Below are 24,236 nucleotides of genomic sequence, written 5' to 3'. Positions count from 1 at the left end.
CTGTGTCACGAAACCAAAAATTACCTCAGAACATGAAATATGCTAAGAAGAAAAACTTTGCACAGAGCAGAGTTCAGGTAGCCCGTGCTGCAGATCATCTGCGATCCCAAGCAATTCCCAATGTTCTTGGCAAAAGCAGGGTATAGATCTAAATTCCCGAACACAGCAATGTTTATTGCACTAGCTCGGTGATTCACTAAGTACAGGATGTGCCCAATTATTCTGTGTATTTTTCCAATCCTATTTCATAAACTTCAGTTGCACAAGTACAGCAATACATTCTTTCTTGCTTGTCCATTAAAATTCATTTTAAGAAAGGCCATCCGACTCGAACAATAAAATCATCAACTGGCTATATGCGTGGGTTTTTTCGTTTTGTTTTTGTAACCATGGAATCAAAAACCTCGGCTGTTAAGAACATATATTCTGTGATAGAATCGCTTTCTTTTTTGTCTCAACCTGCTGAGAAAAGTTTTGCTTTTAACTTAGGATGCTGGGTTTGTTCCAAATCCAAAAATTAAAAACAGCAGTTCTGAGGGACACAGATATCTAAGCCAACAACATTTGGCTGCCTAACGTAAAAATTAGCAGAATTGTTATTACTAAAAACAAACCATTAGATCTTTCCAAGATAAATAAAAACTTAGAATTTTGACTATCAGTCCACAAACAAAGCTCCTAATTTAGTTTGTTTGAACACCGCACCATGGATAAAATAGATACAACTTCAATTTCTGTATCTCTAAAGCTAATTTCATTACCTTAAGCAAGCTGGCTGGAAACTGAAGCTTCACCTTTTTTTCCTTCTAAGATGCGTTACTACAAGTAAACACAAAACTTTCTATTGCTGTTGAAATATCATCGAGGTAGCAGGGCTGACGGCAAACCACACCTTGACAAGCATGGCCCATACTCAGGGCCACACGTTCGAGATTTTATGAATGAAGTGTGGGTTTTGTTTTGAAAATAGCAAAGATGACAATGTGAAAGATGAATGTGGTGCAGGGTCCCCATCTCCTCCCACAACACGCACGCAACGTTTACCCCAGCAGCTAGGAAATAAAATGCGAGTAGTTTGTATATAATGAACCAGTCTTCACCTGGAGAGCTCATACCGCCCTACTTGCAGCAGACGGGGCAGTGGCCTCCCACCAGCTGCGTAGCACCCATTAGTGCCGGAGATGCAAAGGAAACCGAGACTTCCTAAGCCTCCAGCTAGGATCACCCTGGCTGTGTCCACACGAGTGGGTGGTCTGGAGCAGTTTTGAAGCAAACTCCCCTGGCCGTCCTTCCCATTGCATCCTGGCTTCATTCACTGGGGTGGCTCTGCTGGGCCCAAACTAGATTTATTTCAGAGAAAACTAAACGGGAAGTTCAGCTCTGGGGATGCACCAAATGCCCTCCCGTCTTTTAACAGAGATCTAAGGATCTGAAACAAGTGGTTGCTTGGACAGATCAGAGTAGAATAGAATGGACTATTTCAGTTGGAAGGGACCTACAACGATCATCTAGTCCAACTGCCTGACCAATTCAGGGCTGACCAAAAGTTAAAGCATGTTATTAAGGGCATTTTCCAAATGCCTCTTAAACACTGACAGGCTTGGGGCATCAACCACCTCTCTAGGAAGCCTGTTCCAGTGTTTGACCACTCTCTCGGTAAAGAAATGCTTCCTAATGTCCAGTCTAAACCTCCCCCGGCACAGCTGTGAACCATTCCCACGCATCCTATCGCTGGATACCAGGGATAAGAGCTCAGCGCCTCCCTCTCCACGACCCCTCCTCAGGAAGATTCCACATACATATGCGGTGGGGACATTTGGTCCAAAGGACCAGACTAAATCTAGTCTGGAATAAAATGCTCAGTTTGAATACAATGTAGATATAGGAGCCTCTGCACCTGCTGCTTTGATCTACTCATCCTCTCCCACCATGCCAAACAGCACGATAAAGCCCCGTCTCTCTAGCACAGAGAGCTGCCAGGCCAGCCAGTGCCTCTTGCTGGTTGTGCAGGACCGATGCCTGACCTATTTTTCCTGGACAGCCACGTATTGCACTAACAAATCATTTTATGCACTAAATTTGATGAAGAAGGTACAACTGACCGTCTTCAAATTCCAGATGACAAATTCACAAGGCAGATTGGACTTCTGATTTAACGGTGTTTACAAAGCAGGGAGGATTTTATCCCCTGGCTCAGCTCATAGGTGCTCTTCTTTGTCAGGACTCGCACATCTGTTGAACGCCATCATAGCAAGTACGCTGGGAGCAGTTCCCTCCTACAAACCTGCCGCATCTACACCGCTCCTCAGGGCCGAGCGACACCTGAAAGGGAACGGCCATCATTTGATGTGACCCGTTAATTAGACCACCCGCTCTCTCCACTGCAGCACCGAAGGCAGAGACTGCGCTGCTTTGAGACACGAGGATCTGACAAAACAGTACCATCTAAAACCGGTTGGCCAGTTTGAAGCAAGCCTCCTCTCCTCCTCCGCTCAGCTGCAGCTGAAGTGCAACTGCCCAGGACTTCAAGGAAATTAGTGTCACCTCACCACTCCGCCTGCGCACCCAGCAGTCGCTGGTCAGGCTTTGCAACCTCGCTGGAGAGAGGCATGAGAGTAAGGCAGGCCAAATTAAAACCCTAACCCCATTAATCACAGCCTCATGACTTCAGATAATGCAACGTGCAACATATGCTTATGTAGGTCTTGCCTTCGGCCATAATCTCGATCATGGAACGAACTAGGAGCAGGACTGTGGTGAGAAAAAGAAACGACACAAGTGAGGAGGGACAGGCCTGGGTCACGTGAATTCACTCCCTCGACGAAAGGCAGTTATGCAAAGAGTTCATACCTGAACTCAAATGGCTCGATTAACATTCCTGAAATGAAACTCATCAATTCTCCACGTAAAATGAGGCCAAAGCTGATGGCACGTACCCACTCTTTGACACGCTCAACGCTTGAAGTGGAGTTCAAATGGATCATTGCAGCTTCACAAAGCTCTCTGTGAAGAACTGCCAAAGGAGCAAAATTATGTGAAATACCACTTCATCATTCCTACAGTGGAAGCAATGTGCAATCACAGAAATGGCAGTGGAAGAATGCAGCTGAAGTAGTTCCTCTGACCTGCTGCAAGGCACTGAGAAAGCTCTTCAGCCTCGCTGGTGAATCGCAGGGAGCTCAGCAGCACAGTCATTTCATGCCTGTATTTGCAGACAATGTTGCATGGTATTTTAAGATCTGCATTAATAGAAATACTTTAACTAAAAAAAATCAAATGAAAATTGGGCATACTCAAATTACATTATTTCCATGCTATATTAAATATGAATTCTCTTCGGTATAACTGCAGAATATTTCATGTTGGAAAAAAAATAATTTTGAGGGGGAAATGAGCCATGTGGAGATTTACAAAGATTTAAAATCGAACGCATCAGAAAATGAGTAATCCTATTAGACCAATTGTTTAAAGTCAACGTGTTTCTAAAAAACGTGCTGTATTTCCAACAGATTCCAACCTGATATAGGAAGGTTTGGATAAACTGATACATGGTTCGTTCTGATCCTAACATCTGTCTGTGGTAACAGCTAAACTAGAAGACACCTAGCCTGTTTCCATCTCCCTTGCACCAACAGAGAGCTTTCTTAGGGAGTTTCATGAGCGCGAGTTGCTGAAGGAGCTTGTTACCTCTCGCGGCAGCGGCCGTGGAAGATACAGCCTCCAACAAAACACCGGTGGGCCCTCTTAGTGTCAGGGCAACGCTGCGGGCTGCCCATCGTGCCAGGTCTGGGACAGAGAGGTGTCAGAAGAGGGACCTATTTCTAACTTGGCTTCAATCGCTGCTGTCACTTTCAATCCTATTACTCAGTGGGAGAAACATCAAAAGATAGATACGCAGTTGAAGAAATTGCAAAATTTGTTCCACTTAGATGTGGAAACAAATCTGCCACAGACCCAGATCGCTCTGGAGTCCCTGGCAATGGACACGAACGGTGGGTGAGGCGAAGGAGAGGAAGAGCTGATCCCAATTATGCATGTTTTCTGGATGCGCGCTTCCCCCCAGCTCCCCCAACCGACTCACAGACGTCTATGCCCAAGTCTTTGCAGAAGAGGGGTTACACTGGGGAGGACAAGTGCCAGAGGGAAGCTGTCCCTGCGATCCTTTCATGCTTAATATGTTCTCTCAACAGCCTTAGTCTCCACATACAAAGCATCTGAGTTTTTATTCTATCTCCCAGAATCTTTTTTTGCCTGCAGATAGAGAAAGATTGTTTCTAGGTGATAAAACTGTGTTAATTTCTGCAGCTCCACCTGGCAGAAACAGCAGGACACTTCAAACTACCGGGTTTGCATGGAAGACATTTACCTTACATGGGGCTGTAAAGAACACAATAGCAAATGTCTTTTTATCTCCATCAAAGACCTGCTATCAGCTTGAAATCCCGTTAGCTTAATAGAATAGAAAAAGAAAAAAAGAAGAGAGAGCGTGGGGTTGGGGGGGTGGGACAGGAACTGCCCAGCACCTCTTGTGTATTTATAGTCCCATTCAGCCCACCTGAAAGTGCTTGTTTATACCCAGGTGGAAAGCCGAGACTGATGCTAGGATTGGGAAAGAATCTTTTTCTGACCTAAGGAGACCAGATTTAGATAGCTGTGGTACCTAAGTGGTACCTAAGTGCCAGAACGGGAAAGGTGGGGAGTGGAGCCAGTTTCCTCGAGAGCACAATTCAACCCAGAGGAGATGTGAGCTGCGACGTGGAGGACCCTCTCCTCCCTCCCCCACAGAGAGCGCGGCTTGGGCACACACAGCCCTTGCTGGGTGCCCACATGCCAGGGGATGCAGCAGTGCCCGGAGGAGCTCATGGGGGGAGGCAGCTCCAGCCTCCCCCAAAACGAGGCCGAGAGTGCAGAGGACACGACAGGGAAAACTGTGTTTTGCCCGAGTTCTTTCAGTTAGAGTAATTTTAGATAATATGAGTGACAATAGTAGGTAATAAACAAATGCACAAATATCCAACCCTAAGCCTCCTGAGCTCCTTCGATCACGGCGAGCCGCACTGCCAGACACTTGCAGTGCTGCAAACCCTGCCAGGAGGCTGGAGGGAGACACTAAAAACACACCACCAAGCATACGATGTCGTATCTCAGTGAAAACTAATCTGCGCTAGCTGCTCTGCTGAAAAGCAAGCCACAGAGCGGTGGAAAGGAGAGCTCGCCCTCCAGAGCCGGTGCTCTGCCTGGGGACAAATGCCGGCCGGCCGGCACTCCCATCCCACGCACACCCCGGCTGCCACCGCACAGCATGGGTGGGCGTCCTGCCTGCCCGGCCGGCGCGGGCAAGCCACGTTCTCTTGTGTTTAGGGCAGAGAGGACTCGAAGGCTAAATATCCTTCCTGGACAGGGACTACAGGGACAAACCATGATTTTTATTAGCAATTCCTGTGCTGCAGACTGATGCTTTCTCTAAAAATGTCAATGTGCACCACTAGAAGCGTACAATGCTTCTACCCCTCCCCAACCCGTCTTGTTAATAAAACACAAAGGCGTCCTCTTAAGCGACCTTCCTCATGTAACTCCCCCTCAAGCCAAGAGTAGCCAACCACTAAAAATAGTTAAAGGTAAAAGCTGTTCCATGAAGGTCCTAAAGACGACAGCAGCGCTGCGTGCCTCGAAGGAATCGTTTGTCCATAACATCTCAAGCATTCAGACAGAGATGGACAGAGAGACGCTTGGCTTAATGCTCCTTCCCCTCTCCCCTCCCCTCCTTCTTGGAAAGGGTATTATGGTTGAACACTTTGCTTCAAGTACCCGTAGCCGTCCCTGGCTTTAAATGCCTCTTTCCTCCAGGAATCATTTCAATGTAGGCCACTCTATTTATGCTGCTCTTCCGTAATCGGGGGGGTGAAAGAATATCGCTTGCAAGACATGACTGCTTGGTTCACAACCCATCTCCAGGCGGTGCCAACAATAGGACTGCTTACGGCTAATCCATTTACTCGGCTTACCTGTTATCTTCCCACCCCCCCAACAAGCGCTACACGGCAGCTTCACCGAACTCGGAAACTGCTAAGTGACCCGTACAAACCCCCCCTCTGCCACGTACTTGGAAAGCTGTGGATCTGGATTAAGACAGAAGAAAAACCAAAGTTGTCATGGAGCTTCCAGCAGCCTGCCAATGAGAGAAGACGTCTACGCCTTTCCCTGCGTGGAACCATCAGTGGATGCAAGCACCTCTCTGTCCATGGCTAACCTTCAAGGAACAGAAGCCAAACATGACACAAACAGCAGCTCCCTCTTCAACGTCTGAAAAAAAATCACACTATACCACACTCTGTCTCCTCTGACTTTTTTTACAGCCTCATGCAGGCAGAAGAGGTTCCCAACACGCTGCTGACCTCGCTGGTAAAAGGGCTTGCAGCCTCCTGCAACTGGCTCTGCTACGCCAGAGCTCACCATCTCCCTGCTTCTCCTCAAGAGCTTCAGCACGACTTCCCCCAGCAAACTGCCACGCAAGGTAAGGGCTGAATAAAAAGCAGCGGGAAATGGAGGCTGGAGCTTCAAGGGTTTTATAAGAGCTGCAGCTCCTGCATCTACAAACCGTCCTAAGGTATCAACCTTCCTGCCAGGGAAATGGTTGGTGAGGTGTATGTTTGAGGTGATTTTGGAAAGGGTCAATCCTTTACCTTACCTTATGTTACCAACCTGTAACGTAAGAAAAAGCTCATTTTTCTAGCACATGCACAGCAGAGCAGGGAAGTGGATCGAGAATACAAAAAAAGGAATGGAAGACTCACATTATTTCCACTTAAATCAAAACAAAACACTTAGCATATCTGAGTAGGTCAAGAAATCTATCTTTCCATACAGAGAGGTCTAGAGAGGGAAGTGGAGATTCTGGAACTCTGACATAAGACATATATTCAATTACAATACCAAGCAAACAAAAATCCACACAGCAAATTCAATTAAAAAAAAAAAAACAACAAACCTAATAGTGACTACAAAATTTATTATTAAAATAAAATTTCTAATAGAAATGAACTTCCATGGAGAGTTCAGTTACAAAGACAGATACTACTGGTGTAGCTGTGGAGCAACAGAAGAGTCTCAAATACTATGAAGCATCTTTGCAAACCCTTTTCAGGAGGCATTGAAGTAGGTGAGAGAGAAGAAAAGGCAGAGGAGAGCTCCTGTCCCCAATCCCGCGGAGTACAGCTGCGTGCCAAGCTACAAAGAAAGTCTCTGCAGAGGCAGGTACACAAAGAGGGTTCTGCTCCCACAAAACCCCAGATCAACATGGGAAAAGGTCCCCTCTTACCACCAGCTTTGGCCACCCAAAAAGTCAGGTGTCCATACAAAGCTAGTGGTCACGACTGCTTCAGCTGATAGTAAGATGGGTATGAGGAATCTGTCTCTCCTTCCACTGACTACACACGGGCCACTGCCCACCCCGTGACTGCTAAAGGTAGGGGAGATAGGAAAACAGACTTGACCTCGACGTGTCTGTGCAACAACAGAATGCTCCAAGCCTCATAGCTAAATCTGAAAAGCAAAGGGCAGTGTGCATCCTAATGCACATCTAATGTAGAGTTTTGAAATTTCTGTGTTCAGTAGTATATTTATACTATTAAAGCACTTAATTTATTCATATGAATTGTTATAACACAAGATAAAGAAGTGACCAATAGTACTGAGTCTTGCAGTTCACAGTGAACAGGCTGGTTTATCCAATAGTAAATACAACCTTTGATTTAATTTCTACTTATGATATAGGACCATCATGATAAATTCCCCCACCCTTGGTGGGACCAGTGGCCCCTCTAGCCCAGTAACCACACATGGTCCACAGCAGGTGTCTGGGGAAGAGGCCAAGAGGAGGGATGGCACAGGGTGACCCCTCCTGCTGCCAGCAGCTCAGGGACACTGGAGAGCATTTTCGTGTCGTAAAAAGCCCCGTCCATCAAGCCTGCTCCATTAACCTCTGCCTACTGAACTCCACTAACTGTATAAAATAATATTTGTTCCTTTATGTCCCATGTAAACAAAAATGTTTGAAGAAAAAAAGTCACAATTAGGAAAAAGAAATAATTTGCAGATAAGAGCTAATTTTCCCATCAAGACTGCAGAAATGCTCTGGAGCAGACACTAACAGTAGCAGCACTGCAGGCTATTGAGCAAAAGGAAAGCACGTTCATACCTTTAGCTTCACAATCAAACTGAACTCAAAGATCCTGAGTCCCTAGCTGTGAGAAGCAATTTATTCATCGTCTGGTGTATACAACACTTGACACTACAGAAAGCAGCTTGACTGGCCTTCACTATACATAATTATTATTTGTTAGACCTACAATTTATGCTGAACTAGCTTATTTCTTATCTTCTTCTACTCCTTTTAAATATTCTCTTCCCAATGAAATTTCTCACATTTGAGAAACCCTCACTACACTGCTTACAATCACTGCAATGTCCATAGGGAAGTTACACAGCTAACGATGAGCGTCCTCAATTCTCAGATGTTTCTGAGAGACCAGTACTTTGTGAAACTTCTCTCCCATCATTTGGTAAGTGAAGGTCCACTTCTGCTTTCTCTTGCTCTGGGAGATCAGATCAAGACCCTGGTTTCCTCCTAGTAGTATCTTCATAGTATCATCAAGTAGTATCTTCCCCCCCGTAGTATCTTCATTTTAACTGAACTGAGCTCCCCAGCATTTTATTTTGCTGAAAAATGCTGAAACATTTCACAACGGCAGCTTTTGCTCCTTTAACTGGGTTGAAAATTTTAGTGCTTCCACTTTTTTCCAGATTCAGGCCAAAAATGTCAAACCCAAAGCTCTCCGTGAAATGCAAATTTATATTCCCCACCACTCCTCATGGCTAGAAAATGCCCCAGGACAACAGCACCGGCAGAACGGCCACACACAGCCAGGCTCCTTCCACCGCTTCACCGACTGACCTGAACAGGAACATCCCAAGCCCGGAGCCTGGTGTCAATCTCCAGGTAACTGTTATCAGCCAGGGAAGGGGCGGGGAGAGAAGTTAGAGAGAATTTTCTAAAATGTGACATATTTGTCTCTCATCACATCACCTGGCACAGCTATCTAGCATATAACCCTCCAACTCTTGAAGTAGCTAAAAATAGACAATCCTACAGTCACTCAATGCACAAATAGTCGCCAACACGTACCCTCCACACCTACCAAACACAAATAATACTTTGTAGTGCCTACAGATGGGTGTGGAACTAGTACTTGATGGAACAATAAATAAGGTTTTACAGAATTCCATTATTTCAAAAAGCTTAGAGTGTCTGTAATAGAAAAAAACCCGTAACAAGCAATACTTACATAAGCGATATTAAAAAGAGTAAAGGACTATCAGAGTAAAGCCCTAAAAGACACATCTTTCAGGGACGACAGGAGGAGTCCAACTGATTCAGATTATCTAAGAGAAGACCGCGAGGTGACCTGTTCATATGTACCTTCTGACTTGCAAAGATCTCTGATAGCAGACATCAGCTGAAGAATGAAGAATGGGGAAAAAAAAAAACAAACAGTGGCTTGACAAATTCAGAATGGAAAAGCAGTACTAAACTTATTATTAAAAAAAGGTAATTAACCACTGGAAAAACTTCCAAGAGCTCTATCATCTCAAGTCTTTAAATCAGGACTGGATGCCTTTAAAGTACCCTCAAGCTCAGCCAGAATTTATGAGCTTGATGCAGGAATTATTAGATGAAATTTGATGTCCTGTATGTCACACAGACCTCAGATAATGAGCATAATGGCTCCCTCCAGCTTTAAAATCTATTAATTCTACTCTGTATGTGCTAGGAACTCAATTACATTTTGTAGCTAGCAAAACCTATACAAATACTATCATGTTGCTGCAAAACACAAGCTAAAGAAGAAACAGTTTAAAAGTCACAAAGCATCGCAAAAGGAGGCTTCTTAGCGCAGCAATAAATTAAAAAAAAAAAAAAGACACTTCATAAAACTAATCTAGATCTAAGGCAATTTCTCCTCACATTACCCCAGTGGTAACACACAACTTTTTAAATAACATTTCTTGGTTAACAATTAGTATCAATAATTATAAGAAAATGCATTCACCTATTTTTTGCACATGAATGGATAAAAAAGAATAAAGGGAGGAGAATTCTCTTTTCAAATCCACCACCTGGACCTTAGCTGATAAGAAGTGCTCTCTTTACAGATGCTTTATTCCAGCATGGAGAAAAAAATTCTTAGAGAATAAAATACTTTTGAGTTGAAACAGCAATTTCCATTATTAGCACTAGCAGACATTAGCAGTTAATGTCTTTCTCATAAGGATGTATCCTACTTTGTGCCTGGCCTGGATGAGGGATGCGTAGCGCTAAGTGCTACATGAATGCAGAATACCAAGAGAAGCTCGCTCTCTCAAACAGCTTATTTAGAGCAAGCTGTCTCTTTTCCACGTCTGGAGGAAACGCAGGTAGGTGAGAGAAACATACTTTTCAGAAACCACAGTGGCACTTCGCATCACTCCGTCGTCTCTCCCTTCCCCTTCGTGCCATCACCTCCCATCCCTTCTTGCTATAAGGTTGAACAGTACGTGCTTACTTACACTTGTGAGTTGATTAATCAAGGCTGCTGCTACATAAAATGAAGTAGATAGGGCTCCATCATATTTCTACATTAATGTCACTTCACTTAATCCGATCTCTTTATGATACTCAATCATTAGGTATAGTTTTCAAATTTGCAGCTAATTATTAATAGAAAGAATTTTCTGGTGATATTTTCTCCTCCCTAACAAAACAGAAAAAAAAAGGACTAGTCTGTCTTTTTTTGAGAACAGGCTTTTTCTTAGTAATAGAAAGGATCATATGACAACAGTTTTGCAGTGTATCGTGCAAGCTCTGTTGGAGTCAATCCAATTTCTATACAAGTGCTGCCATTTGGACAACAAAGCCGCCTTATTGAAACGGGCAGGCTTCATCTTAATTCTGGCACTACTGAATGGAGAGTACACACTAGCCGGGGAACAATGAACCAAGAAAAGAGTTACAAATCTCTCGTGACAACTGCACGCCAAGGAAGAGAAGATGCATTATGATAGCGTTGTTTGCTCTGCTCCTTCCCAAGACCACTGTCAAACAAAGATGGCTTTTTTGCGCCCAAAAGCTGAAAGCTCTTTCCAGATTTTACACGTGTATCTTCCAACCCCAACACCCATTCAGTGAGACCCTCCATTACAGCTCCACTCCTTGGACAAAGGTGAGAAAAAAGAGGCTCCCACCTTCCCACTCCCTTGCCTCTCCTCCCGTCCTCACCCATCACCCCTGTTATTTAGAGCCTCCTCTGCTATTTTCGTGTTTAAGGCACATACAACGGGACTATTGTATTGTTCTGGGGGGAAAAAAAAATTTGCCCTTTATTTGATTTACATTACTTACTTCTCAGTGAAATTGAATTTCCGAATTCCTGAGATTTCCTGAAGTTTAGCTTAGTGCAAGAAGCCCTGCCTTGACTTTGGCTCCTGCAAGGAATGGAGGTAGCTTGGCCCACACTGGTCTCCAACTCATCTGGGGATACAAGCTGAAACTCCCCACGTGACGTATTTTGATGCACCATTACATACAGCTGTAAAAACATATGCTAAATACATGCTAAAGTCCTCAGGTGACGAGACATATTGCTCAATAGTGTGCACTAAATCCCTTACAGAAGAGGTTAAAAAATGCTGTCTCCTATCTAGTGTTTCCTTCCACCATATATTTTTAAGTGGCAGCAGAAGCAACCAGTATAAATCCACAAGGGGGGGGGGGGGGGGGGCGAAGTTTCAAGGTAGCAGAAGATCACCCGCACACCTCTTATTCGTGCCAGCAATTCTCACGTGGCTGCGTGCGACATCACACGCTCCTAGGCAGAAAGGGTCGGTGACTCCAGGCCTGGCTCTCGCTTGCAGCAAAGTTTTCCCATTTTGCTTTAGTTTGCATGGCAGAGAGACTCAGACTGCCGACGTGTGAGCAAACCAAATCTTTTCTCGCAGTTCAAGACAATTTTACCAGTGTTTGCAGTAGTTCTAGAAAACAAGGCAATGTGTATTTATCCTGACCAAGGATGATTACAGCTCTTCAGGCTGCTTGCTTATTGGTAGGGTAAATGCAAGGACACATATACACCCATATAAACATACATACACATAGGAAGATAGGACAAAACCTTGTGAAACCTGAGAAACAGGCCAGCTCAGTCCATGAGCTTCAACGTAATGAGTTTCTTAAAACCTTTCAGGTATTTACTCTGGCAAATACAACCTGATAATACAGGTATTTGTAATATAAATCAAATACAGGTGCGTGCATGTTTTTTTTTAATTAAAGCAATTACAATCTTTTAAATATTTGAATATAAAGCTTTGCTTGGTAATTCTGGTAAGAAGTTCAGGAAAATACCAGCTTCAAAGACTCTCAGAGAGAAACACCAACTCATCACAAAATGCTGGGCATTTACAGAGAGATTTTTCACGACAGCAGCAACAGCTTTTCCTTCATATCCCAGTAAAAGCCAACATGAGTTGAGGGACTAACTCTTCTAGTACACCTGCAAGTCTCCTCCTTACTGTTCAAATGGAAACACCGGAAAGCAGGAATGACTTTAAATTAAAAGGCATTTAAATTAAAGCCATTTCTGTCACACCTGGTTTCAGAAACCTACTCATTCTAATGCTGACTTATACAAAACGTATCAGGAAAGAGGGGATGGAGGGTCAAAAGCAGGACTGGTACCCTTCACATGCCCACACGTACGAGACAGGAAGGAGAAAGATCTGTCACTTTCTTTTCCTTATTAATAAATAGCTTTGAATTCTCACTCAGCAAAAAGGAATTAATTTTTTCTCCGGAGGATTGCAGCATCTTGGCAGCAAACACAGAACGCAAGTTTAATCTTTCTAGACCAAGTCCTCAAGCTTGGATGATGTGAATGAAAATATGCAAAGGGAGTTTTTCTCTCTGAAAATAATTGCATGGGAGGGAGATGAAGCAAGTCACAGACCTAATGAGCAGATTTGTTCAGCTCAGCCATTTTGCTGTCCGGCGAGGGAAGCGCAGCTTTTGTTTTCTTTGACAAAATGGGATTACTGCTCAAGTTTCTTCTGAGACTAGGAACCTGGATCCACAGCCTCCAACAACCGCTGCTCACTTGCCTCCAACCTGAATTACTGAAAGATGGGGAAAAATAAAAGCCCTCGAAGCCGGGCAATTTTGAGAACATCAGAAAGAGGTAAAAAAGTTAAGAAGTCTAGTCACTTAAAGTACTCGGACTTAAAGTCCCTGGAGCTAGAAGGGATGTGTAGGAGCACGTGGTCCAGGCCGGGGGATGACCTCCAGTATCGCTAGAGGAATGGGCACAGCAACACAACAGCAGACCCAGGCTGTGCCTAACAAGTCTTCCCACAAAGAATAAACTACAAAATACGATGCGAAGGTACCCTAAGGCATTAATCACCAATCTGTTAATAAAGGCAAAGGTTAAGTATGTTCAAAAAGCTGCTAGACCAGCTACATGAAGATTTCAACTCTCCACTGAACACTTTGCTTGAAGACCACTAAAGACTAAAGGTGGCTGACATAAATCAGTCAAGAGTTCACCCTTCTGTCCATCAGAGATGGTGCTCGCAGTGCTTAGAAACCCATAAATATGGGTACAACACACTGCAAGCGGCACGGATATCAAGAAGACAGCTGAGGTCTCCAGCAGTTCTCAGGGATCCTGAAAGCCCCACAGGAACCCACCTTTGACTCCCAGAATGTACGTCAGTACTGAGATGATTTGGGTCCAAAGGCTGGGACTGCTCTGGGAAAAATCTCCAAGCAGCTCTCGTCTCAACTGTGTCAAACCTTGTTAGAGAAAAAACGCAAACATCCAAAGAGTCCATCACAAGTTCTAACCAAGAAAAGTTGCTGATAAGAGAAGATAACAGGTCCTTCGATTTTAGAAATAAACAAAAAATGTGCTTTTGGTAAGAAAAATCTACTAACTTGCTCCCTAAAACTTTTGACCAAAGCTCTGAGAGAGGCAACTGAGTGGTGAACACAAGCACCTCCCTCATCGCTGTTCAACACATTTAAATCCATAGGTAATCACTCTGATAAAATATACCAGATCTTGGACTCGGTTCTACTCCGCTGCTTGTGATTTCTAAAAAAACCCAGAAAATAAAGAATACCCTGCAAATTTATCATAACAAGTGCCCAGAGAAGAGGGTTCAAGCTACAAGGTTACAACTACCACCCATGCTTCAAGGAAGATGGAAGGCGATTGCTGTGGAGTCAGCCCTGTTGTCCTTCATTTAGGTGCCAGCGACTGAGAAATGCGATGCAATTCAAAATATTCAACAAAGAGAGTTTGTATACTCTATCTGATTATCAGGTGTCTTAAGATTACACTTAAACAATCAGATTAACAATGCAAAAGGAAAGAAATACAGCTTTGGCATAGGGTTTTTTTCATGATCTTTTTTGTTAAAGTATCATGGAAGGCACAGATAAATTTCCAGCACAGTAATACTGGAAATCTCCTTCATCTGATTCAGGAATTCCAGAAAGGAAAAAGAAGAAAAAAAAAAAAGCTGTAAATAAGGAGACATTTAGAAGTGCCCAGTCTATTCAAGGGACCTTTTAAAGTTCAAGAACCAGCTCTTTTAAATCTTCTGCATTTGACTTTGTTTCCAGCATTATAAATTCAGCCCAACCAAGGGAAAATGAACACAGATTTAGAAAGAAATGCTGGGGAAATAAGATGAGCTCCTTTATGTTTCCCAAGTGAGGAGAGGTCACTCTCTAAAACAATGTAAAATATGGTATTAATTTCAGTCAGCATGTCATAACACACTGAAGGTCTGAGCTACTTTCCAGCAACACGCCGAGCCAGACTGAAGACAATAATAATAAAAGTCCAACTCCCAAACGATGTTCTTCTCGAGCGCAGAGGCTCCCGACACAGAGAGGCAGGCGGCAGAGCCTTTCGACACCAAATGAGCCAGCTTTTGTGCTGTTTTAACGCGACCGTCGTCCACACACAGATGTGTCCTGCTTGACTGCAGAACCATCCCAAGTCACGGTGATGTCCCCTCACCTTGTCCCTTCCCGTTTCAAGAAGAGGATGCTTCTGGGAAAGTGCCCAACTTCTTGGAGAGCACAGCCTAAAACCTCTCCTCATACCCAGCCGTACTGACTCTGATGGAGCAACTGTCATGCTAAAGCAAGAGTTTGTAAAAAGATGCCTGAACGTGGTAACTGAAAAAAAAAACTATTTCTCAATCTGTTTTTTTATTGTTTGGGAAAGTTGTTCACACTGTTCCTTAAGAGTCTGTGGAAAAACAGAATTGTAGTCCAAAATTAATGTCACATTATGACATTAACTCAATTTTCATTCCCTCCTTTCTGAGTCAGAAGACACAGAAGAAAATCCTGCATTAAACCAAAACTATATGGAATATTAGGTACATGCAAGACTTCTCTGGCATAATCCTGCATCTGTATTTGGATAAAATCAAAATGACAAGTATGCAATTACAAATTAATTTTCCCTTTCTCCTGCTTAGAATCCAAGTAACTCCTGTTCGGCAGCAAACTATGACCACCATGTGCACAGGTCTAACGAAACAACCCCACACAAAAATAATCACTGGAAACAAAGAAAAGGGAGAGGTTACTAGAGGGCGAATAAACCTAACAAATGAGAAGTACCTAAAATAACCAAGGGATTTACAAAACTGTTCTCAAGTCCATTCCATTAAATCTGAATTCTGAAATTATTTCTGCTGAGGAGGAACCATTTCACCTAGCATATTATACACTGATATAATTATTCATACATCTTCATTCTGGTACGGAGAAGTAGCTCCTGACCAAAACGGTGATCCCATGATAAAGGCAACCTACTAGTATTTGCTATAGGAAAATGATGCACGAAATATGTGGCCAGTTGTATGTTTGTTCTGAATACACCTAACTGCCTACAACAGAATGAAGTTTTTAAGATATTGCAAAGGAAACGTTTGGGTTTTTGAGTTACCTGCCTGGACTCTGCAACGAGCGGAGCCTTTTGGTCACTTGGCTCGGCCTGACCCCGGCACCTCCCGCCTGAGGGAGGATAGCTGTAAATCACACCCTGGGAGACCGTGTCAACATCCTCCATCTTCAAATGGCCTGGTAGGATCACCCCATACCTGGCAACGCTTGCAAGATCACGTACGCAGTTGCCTCTCAACCTTTAGGATTTAAATTTTGCTGGCCTGACATGCAAGGAAGTCAGAAAACCTCCCGAAACGCGCGGCCTCCGAGCGAAACCGCTTGCACAACATGGAAGAGGCTGGGAGGAGAGAGGAACGTCTTCGGTTTTGCTCGTCTTGCAGAATACTGAGCGATCTTAATTGCTTCACGTACTAGAGATAATAACAAAAGATCCGAGTTGACTCTGTGTGGAAGCACAGCACTAATTTGAAACGAACTCTCGGGTTGAAAAGAATAAACACAAACGCCTAAACAAAATATTAACTGGAGGTGGCGAAGGCAGGCAAAGATGGGAAGACCAACTGTGTCCCAGCACCATGAAGAAATACTTAATTCTAAAGGAAGAAGTTTGCTCTCCCCAGGTGGCTGGGGGAAAAAGAGACAGAGAGTTCCTAAAAGACAGGTTGCCTTTGATCCTCTTAATACACTAGATTAAAAACAATTTAATTTATTTTTGCCAGAGGTCTTGGGAGCATCTATATCTTGGCTAGCTTTAAAATACTTAAAAAACAATTCAGTCCCATCTCTTGCTATTTATTCCTTTAAATGACAGCGTTAGGTACGAGAGGATAGTTTCTGCAGCCAAAAAGGTATTTAACTGTAGACATCCTATCTGATTGAAGTATCACATACATTTACAATCTTCTCTTTATGGCTCTCCAGTCCCCGACTCGGACATCTCCCCATGAGAAGAGGGGAATCCTGAGGAAGACGGGAAGTCCCCACCACCCGGTCTCCCAAAAGGCTGCAGAAGTCCTGGTGGACACAGCACTCACGTCCTCAGCATCCACCTCGACTCCAGCGTACCAGCACCGATGTCTTTCACAAGCCGGGGCCAGGTTCTCCTGGCAGCTCGGGGCAGGGGGGTCTTCGCCCACGAGAAGGAAAGAGATAGCAGCCACTAATTATCATTTTGCCATCATAAACCTTCTGGCATTGATTTGGCCGATTTTCACATTAATTCACGTTGTTTCGAACAGGGAAGTTCACCGAGGCGAGCAGTAAGGGCAGGGTGAAGTATTTCCTTGGCTTCGGCTGACAGCATGTAGAGCCAACATCTGGAGAAGAAGCCTGGCCTCCCAAGAAACCGCGTCGGGAGTGTGCCAGCCCAAGACGCCTCCGTCCTCACGCCCCAAAGGCTGGTCGTTGTCTCCCCTTCACAATTCGCCACCGCCTGCAGCGACAGCCAGACCCTCAGCCTTAGCGAGTGCTCCCCTAGCCTTGCCGAAGCTACCCCTACACACCGTGCTGCTGGAAGCAACAGCAGGTTGCTGAGACCCGAAATACCCAGCTGACAGCGCTAGCCAGGAGGCGGCCCGCAAGGGAAGGAAGCACCTTTGGAAAAGGGAATGGGGGTGGATATTTCATACGCCACCACGACAGAGCAGTACATATCGGAGTGAGCGTATGCTGGCCCCTCGCACGCCCCTACTTGTGTTTGCAACGGCGTGCTGCGGATTGGAGATCCTTTTCCTTTGGTTGCCCCTAGCAGAAGTGGGGAGACCCGAGCAGAGGGGATAGAAAGCTGCAAGCATCCCGGCTAAAGCTGCTCTGCCCGGCCTGCCAGCATCCTCCCCCCAGAGCCCCCGGCAGCAGGAATACCCTCAAGGTACAACAGCTGCTCCAAAACAGGAGAAAAGTCTCTTATCTGGCGCAGCATCACCTCGGAAAAAGAGCCTGCGAGAGGCATGCAATAAAAACAGGGTGGTAACCATAAATCGCCGGGATCTTTTTGGCTGCGCGGAGGCCTTTCAGAGCCATAGGGCAAGGCAAGGCTGCTGCCCCAAGGGACCTGGAACCGCATTTGGGCTGATAACCACACAAGCGCACGCACACACACAAATGGGCGCAGAGGGGAATCACATTTAAGGATTGAAAAAAACAACAATGAAAAAACTTTCCTTCCTCCCCACAAAATCATTAGAGGGTTTTGAGTCCATTCAGTCATGGCATTTTCACGCAGGCTTTGTTTAGGTAAACAAATTGCTTTTAATGAACTTTGTTAGCCCTCCCAAGCCATTTGTTAAACACAGAGTAATTGCAGATTGTGGAGGTGACAGTTTTACTGAGAACCTTTTTCCTCTAGAAAGCTCCTTCACTTGCTGCTAAAAAACAATCTGCCCTTAAAAAACCACTTCCCTCTTTTGGGAGAAAAAGAACACAAGCTCCAAACTGTACCTCTTTCAAAACCAATTTCAAAAATACTAAATACTAAAACTTGCTAGCTAACACCCAAAAGGGTTTATATTCATCAGCAAGATAAGTGAGGCTGCCTTTTCTAGTCAAACCGAGCCAAATTCAGCCCATATGGCACCAGCTGAGCCCCTCTGCCTCCCGACAGACGGACAAACCGAGTCCTCAGATGCGGCATCAACCCCTCCTGAAACCCACGGATGGCACAGGGGCTCAGGCCCTCTCAAAGCTCTCAAAAATACTCTGAACAGCCATTTTAATCCCCCCTCCCCTTACACTTGTTGAAAAGAAGGGAAAAAAACCCCACCTTGCCCCTCTGGGGCTCAGCCTTGCCATGCTGCACCGACTTCAGGCGTACAGCAACATTTAAGACGAGCTGGGAACGGTCCAGATTAAACAAAGCCGGGCGCGGGACGGCGCGGCGGCCGAGCCCAGGTTGCTGAACTGACCTATATTCACACCCCGGCAGCTGAGCGGGGCTGAAATCATCTGGCCAGCGTGGGGTGGGGGAAGCAGCCGGCGAAAACCTGCAGGCGAGCAGCCCGTGCAGCCCAACCCCAAATTTCTTCAGAGATAGAAATAAAAGATCACATTCACCAAACTAATAAATGTTACACCTGTGGCATAGCTTGGTTTCACGCGGCAGACCGTACGTCTTCAGCATTTCGGAAGACTTCAGACACCGTGGGAGATGCTTGGGTTGGGTTTGCTTTTGACAGAAACCACACAGAGAGTGCAGCGATGGGACCGGTGATGGGGAAGGGCCTTTCATTTCCCCAGCATCAGATCAAAATGCCACCCCAAAATCCTATCATTCTGCTTGCTGATAGCTGTTAAAAAGCCTCCGTAAAACGAGTTGGCTGTTCTGATCCAGTTTCAAGTGGACTGTGCTCAGATCCCAAGGTGGTAAAAGCTTTAGCAACCAAGTGGACAGGCACCTACCCTCCACATAAAGCTCAGTACAACCAGTACTAATCAGCAGCAGCCATGCAGGAGAGGAGCCAAGGTCGGAGAGGAGGCTGGAAATCCAGTTACCCACTCCATTCCTAGAAATGATTCAGCTAGATTGGACTTACAGCAAATGGGCAGAAGCACAACAAGTAGCCTGTCTTCGCTCCCTACGTTTTATGAATAAGTATTTCAGCTCCTGAACCCTTGATCTTTCTTCCCATAAAATGCTATTGCAAAAGCCAACTCATATTTTCCACACACATGGAAAAGTATTTGCTACCCATTCAATTCCTTAAACAAACACACGCACTTACTCACCAGCTTTCTCCCTCTCCCCGTTTGCTTTAAGTTTCTTCTTTTCGGGTCTTTCGTTTCAGTATTACAGTATTCTTTTTGCCTGTGCCATCACTAAGTTTTGGAGGGCAGCAGACAACTTCGGGACAACACAGTAAACCATTGAAATGAATACTAGGATTTCTGCTTTCTGTTTACAACCTTATCAGAGCATGGCGTTTTCCTGTGAGATTTTCACTCTTGCAGAGCCGTTGACAAGTGAGTGAGAAATTAGTAAATGCCTTGTCTGCATTCTAATAAAATAAATTTTTAAAAAGTCTTAAATCCCTTAAAGCACAGCAAATAGGAGGGGCAAAGGGGGTGTTTTGCAAACTGTACACGTGCAGTAACTATGCGTTACTTCCAAAAACATGTTTCCAGCTGTTACGTACAAAGACTGGCTTGAAACGAAGTGCCGGCACTAGTTGAAGCTGCTGGTTGGTGGGACGCTGCTCTGCTGACACCATGTACATGCCGTGCTGTCACAGAACGTGCTGGTACCTCCCGTCCTGGTGTGTCACCAGCATTGCATCACTGCCAGTGAAATAACGCAGTTGCCTCGCCGCTTTTTTTTAAGTGACAGCGAATTTCAACACAATAAATCTCAGAGCCTGTGACCAGCTCTACCGCCCGCACGGGCCAGCTTCACCGCCGTACCCTGCTTTTTAGGACCCTTCTTTTTCCCTCGCCATGGCCTCATTTGGGAAAAATAACCCTGAAAGATGTCACGATTAAGCTTAAAGACTGGCAGCCATGTTATTGCCTGTCATTATCCCCTTAGGCCTTTGGGATTACTGCTTTCACTGACCATTACTGGCGCTCCCAGGAGCTGTGCCACGTTAAATGGCCTCTCTGATAGCCCCTGCAATCCACCACAAACCCCGAACGCTGCTGAAAGGCCCCAGCAGCCGCTGGCAAATCCCAGCAGTAAAACACATGAAACTCTTCTGGGCGCTAGGACAGAAGCAGCAATAGGTGTGATAAGCACCGTCTCGCCAGGTTGCTGCCCTTCGTTACTGTTCAGCAGGCAGACGGCCACGGCCACGACCAGGTTGCCCACATGGCTTTCAAAGAGCACCTCGGTGCCGCGATCTCGATGCAGAAAAGTTCCTTCTTCCAGACTTACCCACTATTTACTTGCAGTAAACCTGCTGAGCGCCGCTCTTCATAACAGCAGAGCTATCCGTGGCCACTGCTTGTCTTTTTAATAAGTTAGCAAAGGACACCAGAGACCATGAAAACATCTTACCGTATGGTTCAACCACAACTTTAGAAAAAACACTGCAATTTCCTTCAAAAAAATTTCATAAGAAAAATCCCTTTCTTCTGTATTTTGACAGCAGAAGGTTTCCCAAATGATGGACACAGAGAAACCATTGCTGGTCTCTCCAGAGCACCTTCTTTTAATTTTGACAATTAAATGCATTAGCGTAAGGTTCAGCATCGGTTGCAGCTGCAAACACTCTAGCTGAAACCTGCAAGCTATATACTTGTTCAACCAGATTCATGTTATTATCTTTTCCCTTTCCCTTCGTTGTGGCAAGAGTAACAATTTAATTAGATGGGGGAAGGAAAAAAAAAAGCCCGTATTATTTATAACCATAGCGCAAGACATTATTTTTAGCTGAAGAACTCTTAAGAAAGAAACAGTGCCCAGACTGATTTTCATGTACAACTTCCTGAATTTGTGATTCAGAGCCAAATTTCAGGGACAAGTTTAATTTAGGTTTTGATCCTTTTGACCTCGGCGCGTTAGCAAGAGCTCCGGTTTTAGTGCTTGCAGCTTTGCTGTTTCCGAGCTCTATAGATCTAAAACTCAACAGGTCCATCGGCTGCAAAACCAGCAACGCTTCAGAAAAGGCAGCCTTCGACGAAATAAAGCTGTCAGCCTCCTGCGGTTCTCAGGGAAATTTGGGAGGCGGGGGAGTGTCTACCCAGGCACACCACCACCCTGATAGGAGCGGGACGTATCCCGTTACGGGAACTGTGCGTTCGCAAACAAGCACCGGAGTCACAGGCTGTTCTGTGCCGTGTGGCGGAGATAACACCGACAGGCTTCACCCTGCAAATCCATCCTCCCCGGCAACTTTTCTTTTTTTTTTTTTTTTTAAACCTATACTATATTTGACTTCGCTGTCAAGTATTTCAGCGCAGCTGCTATTCTCAGGTTCTCCTAAAATACACACAGTAGGTACTGTACTATTGCACATGTAAACATCTACCTTCCTACCACAGCTATTTATGATTAAAATAACTTTTCTCCATTTCTGATTTCATTTCCTCTCTCCGGGCCCTGTTCTATGTTGCACAGGAGGCGCTTTCAAGATTGTGCCCAGAACCAGCCTTTAGCATGAAATAAAGAAATAAAACGTTAGCCTAGTTAGAAGTTCAGAATTTAATGTCCAGTTTCCCTTTGGGGTGACCTGCGAACAGGACTTGACCTCTGATACCTCACGGTTTAGGGAAAAGAAAGGATTGAATGTGAGCAGTGGGCTGGGGGGTTGGTGGAGGGGAGCTGCCAGTCATCTGCTGTTCCCTCAGGTACCACCAGTGTCGGTTCCAGTCTCTGCTGGGCTTATTACATATCTTACTGGGGCTTGCATGGGACAAGCCCTCTCTAGAGATCTGACCCAACTGCAGCCCAAAATTGTGCAGTTGCACAACAGCTACACTTAGCAGTGGTGGATTGTACTCTGCCTAAAAACAAACTCCTTGGGTGAAGAAGAACACACGTGCTTTTTGGCTGCGTTGGAAGAGGACAAAACGGTAGCATGCAATTTAGCAGGCTATTCCATTCTTCTAGGACACTTTCACGGTTCAGGGGTTCTCCACTGATGTGATGCATGACACGGAGCCAGTGGCTCCTCTGCATCTGGAAGATGGCTCCTCTGCATTGAAACTCACAGCATCACCTCCTAAACTCACCCGTCCAGCTTGGCAAAGGGTCTTCCTCACACAAACACACCGTGTTTCCATCTACCCTCGCACCAGGCAAGTGTAGAGGTAAAAGTATTAACACCGCAGTTAGAGAGCTGAGGGGGCCGTACACAGCAACAGACACCTCCACCTCCCCGGCCACACTAAGTTTTTAGCTGAGCTCCAAGCAGCAGCTCTCCACTGCACTCAGCCAGCCACCGGTCCAGATGTTCAGACAGATGTTCCCAACACCTGGTCCTTATCCAAAACCTCCCTTAGAGGTATCCGCTCCACTCAAGAGGATCTTGCTCTCAGTGCATGTATCCTTCCATAATTGAGTATGTTCAAACCCAAAGCTTCTTTTCCTCCTAAAGATTTTCACGATTCGTAACTTCGGCATGACATTAGCTCCGACACTTCTGGAGGGCTAAGGAAAACCCCTCCTAACTCTCAGAAACGTTACTCTGGACATAGTTGAGCAGCCTCATGCCTTGTCCATGACCGTGCTGCCTACTCAGCCAACTATTAACAAATAATTAACCCACACTGAGGAAAAGGCTCCTTTCTGCCTGATGGGATGGGGCCTCAAGTTTTCAGCGTGAACCTTCTTTGTAAGAACCCAGTATGTCCTAGAAATCTTTCAGGCAGCTGTACTATGTATCAACAGTGATATAAACAACAGAGATTAATGGGGTTCATCTCTCGCTGTTAAAGGAAAACAACTACAACTGTTGCAAACCATTTTGAGGCACTAAGGGATTTGGGGTGAGCGAGGCTGAACCCGGACTCTGTGACCCCACGGCACACATCCAAGCACAGCAAGAGGAAGCTCCCACCGCAGGGAACTGGATATGAATTATTCAGTTCCTGAAGCTGAGCCACAGCCCACCCCAGCTGGTCCCAGCCGCAGGCACCAGCACCGCAAGGCTGCGTTTCGGCAGCACCGCCCTCTGCTCTGCCTGCTGTGCGGAGTCGCTTCCACTTGTTTACCAGCGCTTAAAATCGGCTGCACGACTGAAGTTGCATCGGGAGACAAGCAGCAGCTCCATTTGGTTTCAGAGGAATGCAGAGTACGCGAAGTGGTTAGCAGCCTGTTGCTGAGATTCTTGCCATTGCCACTAATTCACAACCGCAGAAAAATGTTATTTACCTGGCCCCTTCCTCAAACACCATCTCACCAAGGGCCTCGTCCCACTGGAGTGGAGATGGTGCACATTCACAATCCCAAGTGGCACGTTCCCCTCCAACAACCACAGGACAGCTACCTTAATCCTGAATTTGAGCCCAACCAAGCAGTTGGATACCTCCATAAATAGACACACTCTGAACCTGTCGTTTCTTTACACAATTTGGTAGTTTTCCTAAACAGCTGTTGTTTCACAGGAGCCTTAGTCTTCCTTCTCCTCGCTTTTAAGTTTCCCTTTATTTATAATTAAGGAGTTTGCATGAGGACTTTACAGAAGTTTGCACTTCTAGGATGGAGAAGTGAAATTTGTGATCAGATGCTCTAGATACCCCTATACATCAGTAAATCAGGGGGCAGGGGTTTAAAAGAAAAATA

At 45.2% G+C, this 24,236-nt stretch overlaps 1 protein-coding gene and 1 long non-coding RNA gene across 2 annotated transcripts in view; both read right to left on the bottom strand.

Annotated features, from left to right (window-relative positions):
• LOC142080357 (uncharacterized) overlaps nucleotides 1-6,095 on the bottom strand; it is a 34,964-nt gene extending 28,869 nt beyond the window's left edge. Inside the window, exon 1 of the long non-coding RNA XR_012672971.1 lies at nucleotides 2,103-6,095. This is a non-coding gene — a long non-coding RNA (uncharacterized LOC142080357). The remainder of the gene's footprint in view (nucleotides 1-2,102) is intronic.
• FOXO3 (forkhead box O3) overlaps nucleotides 1-24,236 on the bottom strand; it is a 97,672-nt gene that overhangs the window by 52,774 nt on the left and 20,662 nt on the right. The window lies entirely within an intron of this gene.

The sequence above is a fragment of the Calonectris borealis genome, chromosome 3 (assembly GCF_964195595.1).
Source record: "Calonectris borealis chromosome 3, bCalBor7.hap1.2, whole genome shotgun sequence".
Lineage (NCBI taxonomy): Eukaryota > Metazoa > Chordata > Aves > Procellariiformes > Procellariidae > Calonectris > Calonectris borealis.
The sequence above is the reverse complement of the archived record's forward strand: the minus strand, read 5'-3'. Positions and strand labels throughout refer to the sequence as shown.